We start from the raw sequence: 13818 nt of genomic DNA, 5'->3' as shown, positions 1-13818 counted from the left end.
ATGGAAGGGAAAGAAGCCTCGGACAAGCAAAGCATTACTGAAAAAGAAGAAGAAAGTGGGAGGCCTCACTCTACCTGATTTCAGAAGCTATTATACAGCCACAGTAGTCAAAACAGCCTGGTACTGGTACAACAACAGGCACATAGACCAATGGAACAGAATTGAGAACCCAGATATAAATCCATCCACATATGAGCAGCTGATATTTGACAAAGGCCCAGTGTCAGTTAATTGGGGAAAAGATAGTCTTTTTAACAAATGGTACTGGCATAACTGGATATCCATTTGCAAAATAATGAAACAGGACCCATACCTCACAGCAAGCACAAAAACTAACTCCAAGTGGATCAAAGACCTAAACATAAAGACTAAAATGATCAAGATCATGGAAGAAAAAATAGGGACAACCTTAGGAGCCCTAATACAGGGCATAAACAGAATACAAAACATTACCAAAAATGATGAAGAGAAACCAGATAACTGGGAGCTCCTAAAAATCAAACATCTATGCTCATCTAAAGACTTCACCAAAAGAGTAAAAAGACCACCTACAGACTGGGAAAGAATTTTCAGCTATGACATCTCAGACCAGAGCCTGATCTCTAAAATCTACATGATTCTGTCAAAACTCAACCACAAAAAGACAAACAACCCAATCAAGAAGTGGGCAAAGGCTATGAACACACATTTCACTAAAGAAGGTATTCAGGCAGCCAACAGATACATGAGAAAATGCTCTCGATCATTAGCCATTAGAGAAATGCAAATTAAAACTACCATGAGATTCCATCTCACTCCAACAAGGCTGGCATTAATCCAAAAAACACAAAATAATAAATGCTGGAGAGGCTGTGGAGAGATTGGAACTCTTATACAGTGCTGGTGGGAATGTAAAATGGTACAACCACTTTGGAAATCTATCTGGCGTTATCTTAAACAGTTAGAAATAGAACTACCATACAACCCAGAAATCCCACTCCTTGGAATATACCCTAGAGAAACAAGAGCCTTCACACAAACAGATATATGCACACCCATGTTTATTGCAGCTCTGTTTACAATAGCAAAAAGCTGGAAGCAACCAAGGTGTCCATCAACGGATGAATGGGTAAATAAATTGTGGTATATTCACACAATGGAATACTACTCATCGATAAAGAACAGTGAGGAATCTGTGAAACATTTCATAACATGGAGGAACCTGGAAGGCATTATGCTGAGTGAAATTAGTCAGAGGCAAAAGGACAAATATTGTATAAGACCACTATTATAAGATCTTGAGAAATAGCATAAACTGAGAAGGACACATACTTTTGTGGTTCCGAAGAGGGGAGGGAGGGAGGGTGGGAGAGGGTTTTTTATTTTTTTTAGATAAGAACTGCTTTGGGTGAAGGGAAAGACAATACTCAATACATAGAAGGTCAGCTCAATTGGACTGGACCAAAAGCAAAGAAGTTTCTGGGATAAAATGAATGCTTCAAAGGTCAGCGGAGCAGGGGCGGGGGTCTGGGGAAAATGGTTTGAAGGGACTTCTATGTCAATTGGCAAAATAATTCTATTATGAAAACATTCTGCGTCCCACTTTGAAATGTGGTGTCTGGGGTCTTAAAGGCTAACAAGCGGCCATCTAAGATGCATCAGTTGGTCTCAACCCACCTGGAGCAGAGGAAAATGAAGAACACCAAGGTCACACGACAACTAGGAGCCCAAGAGACAGAAAGGGCCACACGAACCAGAGACGTACATCACCCTGAGACCAGGAGAACTAGTTGGTGTCCGGCCACATTCGATGACTGCCCTGACAGGGAGCACAACAGAGAACTCCTGAGGGAACAGGAGATCAGTGGGATACAGACCCCAAAATCTCATAAAGAGACCATACTTGATGGTCTGACTGAGACTAGAGGAATCCCGGCGGCCATGCTCCCCAGACCTTCTGTTGGCACAGGACAGGAACCATCCCCGAAGACAACTCATCAGACATGAAAGGGACTGGTCAGCGGGTGGGGGAGAGATGCTGATGACGAGTGAGCTAATTATATCAGGTGGACACTTGAGAGTGTGTTGGCAGCTCTTGTCTGGAGGAGGGGTGGGGGGATAGAGAGAGAGGGAAGCTGGCAAAATTGTCACAAAAGGAGAAACTGAAAGGGCTGACTCAATAAGGGAAGAGTGGGTGGGAGTGCGGAGTAAGATGTATGTAAACTTATATGTGACAGACTGATTGGATTTGTAGACGTTCACTTGAAGCTTAATAAAAGTTAATAAAAAAAAATCAGTTTGAAGGGTTTCTAACTATAATTTAATTTTTACATCAGCACTACTATCCACTGGCGTAAAATTATCCGAGAGAAACCTAAGTTTTCTTTTAAACTGTGGTGCACCATTTTTGTTTCCTCGAATGTTTTGACCATTTTTAAGAACTTTCCAATTAAAGAGACTAATATTTTTCAAATAAGAGACTACACCTCTAGCTGGCAAGATAAATTAAGTTCAAAAAGAATGTCCTATATGTTGTCGTGTATGTTATTTGAGATAGCCTTACAGAATAGTGAATTTATATAATTGTCCCATTTCACTTTTAAGTTTTTGTGTGTCTTATCTCAAAAGCCACGACTAGCAGTTGTTAGTTGGTTTGTTTGTGTGTTTGTTTCTCATAAGGAAGTCTCTTAAGTCTTGGAGACTTCCAGTGTTTAAATTGTGCACGATTTTTCTTTTCTGGCCAGAAGCTGCCAGAGGCCTTAACTTCTGCTTTTCCAAAAAAAACCCAGAAAAGTCCTGAGAGCTATCCCAGCTGCTGGGGTATGTTCCTGAAAGCTATTACAGGTCTTGACTAATCTCTTCTATCCAAACTTTGTTAACACTATATTCTTCTTGTCCTTGTGACATCACTTTTGAAAGGGTTATTTTAATTTCTCTAAGTACATATTTTTTCATGCACCTTTCAAGTCTCTAAGAGCGACTTTTAACATCCTCAAGAAACTTCAAGAACTCATTCACAAAAACAGCAAATAGGTGAGTAATGTTGTAGGGTAAAAACATCACAAAGTTTAGTAATAAAGCAAAAAGAAAGTTTAATTTGGCATATATTCAAAAAGACAAAAGTGGGAAGCGGGCAAGCATGCTGCCACAGCCAAGTCTGCCCAAGCCCAAGGAAACTACAGAATAAGCAAGAATGGGAAAACAGACAAGCATGCTGCCACAGCCATGTCTGCCCAGAGTCCAAAGAAACTTACAGTCATCAGTATATATTAACATTACAAATGGGCAAAACCGTTGAAAGCTTCACCTTTTCACAGATTGGCTAGAAACTATGATCCTACATTTTGAATTGTCTTTCTTAAAAATCATTGGTACAGGTTTCAGTAACTGACAGTCAAGAGGGTCTTCATTGGTCCAACAAATTTTCCATTCACTAAATGCTAATAGAAAAAGATAAGAATGTAAAGTCTTTTGTGTTCTGTTTGATTGGCTTACGTGAAAGTTTCCCTAAAAGATATTTTCCAAGATTATCCTGGCTATTTTCTTTATACCTCAGGGCCCAGTTGATGTGTCCTTGTGAGCCCAGTTCCAGCTGGGTCAAGTTCTCTATGCTCAAGGACAGGAAGTAATGATTCCAATATTATTTCCTAAATCAGTAACATCTCAGATCGAATTTCACATTTTTTTTTTTTTTTTGCATTTGAATTATCTGAGAATTTGTGTTTGTTCTGTTCCGTTTCGTCCAGGGGAGACGTCCCCAAATGTTACTTGTATAAATCTTGTATTCATTAATAACAGTGATCAAGTATTGTTTATATTGAGTTTTGAGTTTGTGAAATCTCAGAACCTGTAAGCTGTTAGGACTGTTATTATTAATTGATTTATAATTAATTAATATAATAAGATGTTAATTGGCTGGTTGGTTTGGTTGATTAGTGGTTGACTATTGGCAGTTCCCGCTAGGATTGTTAAGTCTAAAAGTCCTAAACTTTTAACAAGCTCGAGCCTTCAATGGTTTTAATTGGTATTTTAGAACTTTTGAAAAATATTAAGATATACTTGTTTAAACTTATTAGAACTCTACAACTGTTAGTTCTATCTCTCCAGTAATAATTCCTCCTTTTACTCTCCAGAGGTACCTTCTTTTTTTACACTTTAGAGGTACTTCCTCTTTCTGCTGTCCTTGGCAGAAGTTCCTTTTTCTGTCCTTCAGAAATAGATCCTCTTTCCGTAAACTTGATTCCGAACTACTAAGCTTTCAAAATTGAAAAACTAAGTTTTCAAAACTAAAGTTTTCAAGGCTAAGATCTTTAGAATTCTTGTTCTGAATTGTTTTTGAGTATACTTAGTTGGCAGCTATTCTAAACTCTGTCAACTGAGTGTGTTTGGAAATAATTTAAAACTTTAGTAATCACTTTGAGAGAATGAATTTCCACCTAATCTTTTCCTTCCTGGTATTTACAACTATTACAAGGAACTTGGGTATTAGAAAAAAAGATTGTAATAAATTAAAAAAACAAACAAAAGGAACAATTTAAAGAGACAATCACAAATACAACTAGATAAGCTTATGGCTTTATAATTCCAACAACTTCAAATACAACCCAACAATCTTTTAGACCTCAACCCTGTTGTTTGTTTTGATTGTAAAAACCAGCTCATCTTAGAAAATGCATTTTAAGTTAAGAAAAAAAAAAGAGAGAGAGGACAGGAATAAATTCAACTTTCTGCTGCCCACAGGACGCCAGCAACCATTAGCATAACCAGCCTCTGGAGACTTAAAGGAGATCTTTCCTTCAATAACATTAAAACTACAAAAAAAAAAGTCATTATTTAGAAACAACTCTGCCTACGCTCCAAACACTCATGATCTCTCAAAATAGCTTCATGGGTGGCCCAAGTTATTTAGCCCACCATGAAAAGGAGGGAATAAATCATCTAAATTAAATTGACATCCACAGTTTGAAGAAAAATTTGTAACATTTAAGAAGAATAGGAAGTTGTTTGCTGTATACAGACCTTCATTCTCTTTTCTTTTCCCCCCAGGACTCAGCCCACCTAGTTGCTTATTAGTAAATGTCTGTTTATCAATAAGGAAACCCTGGTTGCATAGTGGTTAAGAGCTACAGCCGCTAAGCGAAAGGTCGGCAGTTCAAATCCCCCATGTGCTCCTTGGAAAATTTATGGGCAGTTCTAGCCTGTCCTATAGGGTCGCTATGAGTCGCAATCGACTTGATGGCAATGGGTTTGGTTTGGCTGGTTTATCAATAAATGTCTACAGTTTTTTTGTTTTCTAGATTTGCCTTGATTAATTTCATGAAATTTATAATGTACTTCTTTGTTTTCAACAAATAATAGTATCAATTGATATAATCCTTGACTTATGTTTAAGTTTTATCTTCTCTTAAAAGCCATGAGTTGGGCCTACAGTAGCTACAGAAAGTGCACGGAAGGAGATAAATTGTTTGATTGGTACAACCAGGTCATTAAGTTATTCCAAAGCTATCTTGTCATGAAATCTTTCTTTACCAGATTCTATAAAACACACAAAAGAGAAGGCAACAGTTTTCTACCTATAGATAGTTTTGTTATTAGGTTATGATGTTTCTAGTTGGTTTAATGATTAATTAGCACTTATAAAATTAAACAGTCTCCGTGTTTTCAGAAACTGATAAAAATAAATTCATTTTGATAATTTTTAAAAAAAGATTTAACTTTTACTTTTCCAGCAGTAAATAGTCAAGAGGAGAAATTTTAAAAGAAATTTATTTAAAATAGTTAAAGTTCTTATTTATTACAACTGAGACAAAACACCACAATGCTGTACTCTTTACCTGGTTTCCTCCCCTACAGTGTTGTATTGAAAAATTGTTGTCTTTGCTCCACCCCCCTCCAGCTTTGCATTTGAATCCTGCTTTTGCTTGGAGGTTATATGGAAACCCCATTTCAGATGCGTAGTATGATTAGGCACGTTGCTGATGTAACTTGTATGAACTTCCTACCCGTAAACTCCTTTAAAGGTAACTTCGAGGCATCGGGGTCAAGGTGCTGGAGTAGTGAAATGCTTCCTGTGGTGCCTCTTACAACAAAGACTGGAAAAAAAAACAAGTGAATCGATTATATATGACAATCTAGAAGCCCAGAACATCAAAGGCAAAGTTGAGGAATGAGACCGAACAGTGAGGGAGGAGAGGGGGGAGAAATGGTTCAGAAGCAACCAAGAGTTGTCAGACCTGACCCAGCAGAAACCAACACCCTGTAGGCTGGATCAGCTGTTGTGAGTGGTGAGGCAAGCAGTGGTGCTCAGGATGCATTTTCCACATCAGGAGAGACTGAGTGGCAGAATCTACTCAAGCCTCCAGAGCCAGTGAAAAGCAATGTTCAATCAGAAAAATGTAAGTGCATGGATCTAATCTACTGTGTGGATCAAAAAACACCCACTTTGGGAAGAAACTCCTCCCCATTTACGTGCCCCCTCCCTGCTGTGCACCGGGTCTGGGCCAACTTCAGTGATTGCTCTATCCTCTGGGCTGGAAGTAGGACCTGTCATGTGTCCTGAGCCACTCTCTCGGCTTCATGATGTTTTCACCCTACAAGAGTTAATGGTGTAGTTGCAGCAGGAATTCTAAAACCATGAATCCAGTCGGCCTTTAGGAGACCTAGACTGTGGGGCAGAAGCCGGCAAAAGAGAAGTCCTATCTTCTGGGCCCAAGCATTCACACTCCATGTCCCTTTGACATCGATGGGGCGAGTTCTCTCAGAAAATGAGCCTTTCCTTGTTCTTCTTGTTCTTTTTTTCATGGTTTATTAACTTTTGTTCAGCATATTTGTTTGAAAAACTGGTTGTTTGTTTAAGGAGAATCTTTCTTAGATTGTTGCTTGATCATTTGTTTAAGAGTAACTCTTGGTGAACTGCAGTTTAGGTCCCAATTTGGGCGTTTGAAGCATTAAAGAGGCAATTCTATTTTCAAAGAGCTCTGAGCCACTATAAGCTGCAAAAACTGAGACACAGGTCGACCAGTAAAAGCCTCTAGGGTGGTTGCCAGCACTTGTCATGAGCATTAAAGACTGCCATGACAGGATAAGGTGGTCATATGACAGGGCAGAGCACTAGGCTGCCTGCCACCCACAAGCAAACTCTTGTACAGTGAAGGTACACCTTGCTCTAAGCAAAACACTGTTCAAACCCCAAGGCATTCCTCATTAGGTTTCTTCTTGTGGGTCAGAGAAAACCTGGAAAATGGTACTCTTTTGCCAGATTTGCAGGGAGAAGTGGCAGGTCCTGATCTGTTTTATAAAATACACAGGGAGAAATGGTAGCACCATACCTGTTTTGTGATAGAGTTTCTCAATAAAGAGTCACAACAATATTCCTCCATCTGACACTCTGGCAAGCTAATAAGTTTTATCTAAAACCTATTATATCCATTGAATTTAGTCTATCTTACCAGACATTGCTATATACACTTTAAGAAACTAGAATCCCCATATCCTTGTTTTGTGTGGTATTGTTCGGTGAGTTTATATGGTCTTTCTGTATCCTTTTGCCCTGAGAGCTTGCTTCTGTTCTAGGGCATTGTGTCTAAGTCTCTGCCTTGTGTCAGGTTGGAGGCTATGGTTGAGAATTGCTGTTTTTTGTAAGGTTGTCTTAGAATCTCAGTTCTTTCCTCATCCAAGAAAAACTGTCTTGTGTCTGTATTATGATTTAGATTTTTAGTAGCTATATTGAAAAACTTTATGTACAAAGTCATTCATAAAAGCAAAGCCTTTCTAAGTAACTTAAGCTAGGTATTATATGAAATGTGTTTTATTTAAAGAAAAGGAATAATTTGTCTTAAAGTAAAAATAACAGTTCCAGAGTGTGAAAAAAGAGACAAGCCTAGAAAAAAGATTGCTAAAGGGCTTTGGTAGATAAAAGCAAAACTGCTTTCCAAGAGAATAATAAAAGGGAAAGAAATTAGTTATCTTTTGCCTTTCAAAATGCCTAAGTCAATTTAAACATATGTAAATGAATCAGGTCGGCCTAATCTTGTCTTCTACCATGAGTGAAAAAATAGAGAGGGTGAGACAACATCAGGGTTTCCCAGCCCCCAGTCTCCAAGGTCACGTAGCTCCAGGGAAGCTTTTTGAAAGACTCTTTCCAAATAGGTGGAAACCCTTTTAAGACAAAAAGAAGATAAGAAAAATTGCTGCTTTACTATAGTTATCAGAAATTGGGTGGATTCCAATCATAGAGGAACTGTAAACAAGTTCTCTCTATTGTAGGGGAACTTTAAGAAGCCAAAAAAATAGAAATGACAATGAGACACATCTGAAATGGCCTGGGAAAATGTTTTCAAACCTAGCCAGACACTTTAAGGTTATATCCATATCAATGAATTGGTCAGTTGAACAGAGACTTTGTTTTCCAAGGCCAGCTGATAAAACCTTAAGGGCTAAAATCAGATTGGGAAAATATGGCAAATAGTAAAAGTTGAATAACAACTTAGAATGTTTAAACAGACTTTCTTTCAACAACAGTTACGTTTCATGGTATACAGGCTTAAAATAATTTTTAAGACATTTTAGGTAACTTATTGATGTTAAATTAATAGATATTGGTCATAATTTTAGCTTACATACTTTTGTTTTTTACACCACAAGAGAAAGGATATATATATATGTGTGTACATTTGAGTCTGTCAGTGAGTGAGTTCATTTTTGCCATTAAAAGGGATGCACTATAAGGGGTATGCAACAAAGACAACATTTAAGAGGTTTGTTAAAGAGAAATTTATTTGATTTGGTCAAAATTTTTATCTGACTAACATTTAATGGTTTATGAGATTTTAGGAGCTTTAAAGTTAAGTAAAATATAAAACAAAGAATTGGCTTTCTTACTGTTAAAATAACACAGATTTCTTTGATTCCTGAGCTGAAGGGTTAATTTATTCTTCATATAATCTGCCTAGAAAGCAAAGTTTCAGTCTCTCATTAGAATAAGATTCCTGAGTTGAAAACCAAGCCACATGGCTTTAGGAAAAAAAAAAAAAAAAAAGTTAAGGTTTTGGGTTAAATAATTTAAGTATTGTTTTATGGTGACTTATAATAAACTCCTGACAACTCTGATAGTTCATGGACAACCGCAAAAAAACTTTTATAAAGGAAAAGTGCTAAAACGTTTTATTTAATAAATTGCATGGAATGTGTTGTCAAAATCAAGAGAAACGTCTGATTCTCTTTGGGTTAAAATTTATATGTTAGTATTTCTTCTTGTGTTTTTGCCTAATATTAGACAGCAAATGCATAATATTATGTTATAATTTTATTATTATTTCTTAATTGCTAACTTGCTTGCAACTTTATCAAAGCCAATGGTTTGATTGGGGAATTCACACCATTTACCTATGAATTTTTTTTTATTACTATTCAGGTATTTAGAGACTTTATAAAAAACCCATGGTCGTTGAATCGATTCCGACTCATAGTGATCCTATAGGACAGAGTAGAACTGTCCCATGTGGTTTCCAAGGAGTGCCTGGTAGATTCGAACTGCCAACCTTTTTGGTTAGCAGCCATAGCTCTTAACCACTATGCTACCAGGGTTTCCTAGAGACTTTATAATCTTGGTATATTCTTGGTATATCCTGATTATATGGCATTATGCCTCAAGATTATTATGTATTATACCTGAAGCACTTTAAAAATATGGTTAATCGTTATATTTAGAGATATTTTTATCTAAACTTTTTTTTTTTTAACTGATTTTATTTGGCCTTTATGTTATGCTTGTAATTAATTTCTGTCAGGTCTTTCACTATAGGAGTATTACTTTTATAAGTTAATCATGGCCATATTCAGTTTTGTCATCTGCAGACAAGTTCTTATTTTGCTGATTTGATGAAAATGTTTGACCAAAATATCTCTACAAAAAGATGGACCATATTAGACTTGAGAAAAGGACTGTGACTAGAATGAATAAAATGTCCAGAACTCCTATGCAGAAGTTGATGAGTTCAGAGACTGTGGTTGACATGGATTGAATTGTGTCCCCCGAAAATAACTGTCAACTTAGCTGGGCCATGAGTCCCAGTATTGTGTGATTGTCGTCCATTTTATGTGATCTCCCTATGTGTTGTAAATCCTATCACTATGATGAAATCAGATGAATTAGTAGCAGTATATACAAGATTAGATAGTGTCTTAAGCCAATCTCTTTGAGATATAAAAGAGAGAAGCAAGCAGAGAGACAGGGGGATCTCATACTACCAAGAAAGCAGTGCTGGGAGCAGAGCACATCCTTTGGACCTAAGGTTCCTGTGCTGAGATGCTCCCAGACCAAGGGAAGACTGATGACAAGGACCTTCCTTCAGAGCCAACAGAGAGAGAGAAAGCCTTCCCCTGGAGCCAGCACCCTGAACTCAGCCTTTCAGCCTACTGGACTGTGAGAGAATAAATTTCTCTTTGTTAAAGCCATCCACTTGTGATATTTCTGTTACAGCAGCACCAGATGACCAAGACAGTGACTGATTCAGAATCATGTGGAGAAGAAATTAACTACATAAGACTGAGTAAACAAAAGGAAACAATGGGTTTTATGTGGGAATATTGCTGATGTTTCAAGGTCCTACTTTCTGGATATAAAAAACCATCTTCCTTTCTCCTAAGTTATTTAACTAATGGGTTTATATATTGTAACTCTTGAATTAGAAGTTCTTCTCTCATAAAAACAGTTTTGTGACACTTCTGCTTCTGAGAAATTGACCCATGACTGTTATTATGTAGGCCAAGGAGGGACAGCTTGCCCTCCAGGAGAACATTTACTATGTTTTAAACAGATTAACTAAAGACCTCCAACAGGAGACATCTATCCTCTATCATCTTGTTAATCATGTATTCTGTGATGAAAACCTGGCTGTCACATGTGAATTTTTCTATACCTTCTGTTTCTTCTAGGCAAACATTGTGTGTGGTGTGTCCAACTATACTGGTTTTTAAATGATCCCTTTCCAACTAACCTGACCCAAAGGTCAGCAGTGCAAACCTACCAGGCACTCCTTTGAAACTCTATGGGGCACTTCTACTCTGTCCTATAGGGTCACTATGAGTCTGAATCCACTCGATGGTAACAGGTTTAGGTTTGGGTTTGGTTTTTCCAACAGACAATGAGCTTATGTGGGCAATGTCTTGTTTAGATTCCTGGTGAATTCATGGGCAATGCACTTTGAGAATTTTAAGATTACCTTTAGATATTCATAGTAATGATAGTAGTAAATATTGAAGAGGGAATGTTAAGTTGTTATACACTAGAAAATGAGAGTCGAAAAGAAACCCGTTGGTCCAACACTCAGGATATGGTTGGTAGTTTTAATTCCTAGTTATGGTACAGCTGAACTGGAGAAATCATTAAGAATTTATCAATCATTATGGGACAAATAACAGATAAAGTTGCTAATGAGATAAAAACACAACACAATCTCTGACCTCATTAGCCAAGATGACATAACAAAATAGCCTTAAGATTTCTATATTAGCCCAAGAAAGTTTAGTCTGTGCTGTAGCAAATATGTCTTGTTGCATTTGGATAAACAATACAGGAAAAGTAGAATAGGATATACATTGACTTAGACAGCAGACTACTTGGTTACACACTGTAGCACCCCTAAGAGCACCGGATTTATTTGGTTGGTTACCATCAGGAGTAAATACGTGGGCTAGATCACTACTGCAAGGAATAGTAATGTTCTTAGTCTGCATCCTGATACTATCAGGCATAATAAAACATCTTCTATTGTCTTACACACCTAGAAGGGCAAAAGAAGGCCTCAGGCTAAAATGTTGATGTACTTTGAATCTACTCACTTCAGAAATTCGATTGACATCACTCTTACTTAAGATCCTGGTGAAGAACCCGATGGTATCCAGTGGAAAACCAGCACCGTGAGTTTAAACAGGCTACCATGGCTGCCATCTAAGGGCTAGACTAAGTCCAGGTATTAATACCTCCAATCTCCAATCAAAAGAATAGTTTAGGAGATAATATTGGTGTCATTATTCCCAGTTCTTGAGCATAAAGAATGTGATCCAGCTAGAGCTGGACTCACAAAGACTCATACAAACACATTAACTGGGCCCTGAAGTATAAAGGCAATAGCTAAGACAATCCAAAAAAAAAAAAAAAGAAAGGATTTTTAGGGAGACATTCACATAAACAGGGCATAAAAGCCACTCTTTTTCTTTCAATATTTAGTAAATAGTTATAAATCAACAAGAGGTCAGTAGCCACAAAGAAAGGCTTAGGTACAATATTTGCCCCTCCCTGAAAATGTGCCAAACAATTCTGAGCTGGGATACAGTTCAAAATGGACACTGGTCTTGAAAAATCAATGTCCAAAAAGAAATGGGAGGAGTGAGACAGAACCCCTGCAGTGCTGTGTTCCTTATCTGGCTCCCTCCTTTACAGTGTTGTATTGAAAAATTGTTTCTTCTGCTGGCTCCCCTCCCCTAGCTTTGCATTCGAATACAGCTTTTGCTTGGAGGTTATATGTAAACCCCATTGCACCTAGTAGTATGATTAAAAATGTTGCTGACGTAACTTATATGAACTCCCTACTTGTAAACCCCTTTAAAAGTAACTTGCCTGGAGACGGGGCCAAGATGGCAGAAGAGACAGACACTTCCGGTGAGCCCTCTTACAACAAAGACCCAAAAAAACAAGTGAATCGATTACATATGACAATCTAGAAGCCCTTTCCAGCACTCCTCCCCACCCCATCCTCCACACCTGTGCTGGGATCTCTGCAGATGTTAAAGTCCCCTCACTACCTGCCCTGCACAGGCGCAGGCCAGCCCCCCAGGTCCCCTTGGCTGGCCCAAGCCTTTCTTCTGGGGAACTGACCCTTTATCAAAAATGCTGGTTTCAAAAGTTAACCTCTTGCACACACACACAAAAATGTTTTTATTTAGAAAATTAAAAAATAGACGTGCTGTTTGGAAAACTTACCAAATGGTTTACAAATGGGTAAAACAGAAAGTGAAAGTCCCCTTCCCCAAATCCTTCCCTGTAAACTCTGCACTTAGCTTGACCATGCCTGACAAGGCATTTTATGTCCACTGTGTACAGCTTTGTACATTTTATACTGTTATTTTAAACATTATCAATACGGCCACATACCACCCATCCTGTGCAGCTGAGGTATTGGCTGCCAAGGGAGAGGCCACAGCCCCAAGCTGCAAACATGGCCTCTCCTGGCTGCTCCTGCAGTGGCAGGTGTGGGTGGGACACATTCCCTGAAGGACTGAGGGACCTAAATAGGTGGTGGGTTTTGAGGAGGAGCAGTGTGAGCAGTGATGAGTCCTGAGCTAGTCAGCATCTACACTCTGAGGGGGCTGGCCTTGGTCAGGGTGGCCAGAGGCCAGTGTCTCCAGACAAGCGACTTCATTCTGAGCATGCACCTCTCACCCTTAAAGGATATGGTGAGATGTGAGTCCCTGTCCTGTGCAGGTCCTGAACCCCCCTGAAGCACCTCCTGACTCAATCACCATGAGGCCTCCAGGATGGGAGAGGCAGGGGGGTTGGAGAACACCTTCTCTGAAGACCCTAGAAGCTCTGAGACTGCAGGCCCAACCGACTAATGTTACCACCCATAGGTCACCTTTGAACCTAGAGCTGACATCTTGAGGGATTCACCTAAGGGTACTTGGGCTTCAGGCAAGGTACCGAGGCCTGAATCTCCATGGAAATTGTGTGTGTTTAGGCAGTGAAGACCCACAGAGCAGCTTGGGTGATTGAAAATGCCAAGGCTTGGCTCAGGCACTCCTTAGTCCTCAAAGTGACAGCTTTGCTTTTGAACACTCTTA

Source organism: Elephas maximus, chromosome 23 (assembly GCF_024166365.1).
Source record: "Elephas maximus indicus isolate mEleMax1 chromosome 23, mEleMax1 primary haplotype, whole genome shotgun sequence".
Taxonomy (NCBI): Eukaryota; Metazoa; Chordata; class Mammalia; order Proboscidea; family Elephantidae; genus Elephas; species Elephas maximus.
The sequence above is the reverse complement of the archived record's forward strand: the minus strand, read 5'-3'. Positions refer to the sequence as shown.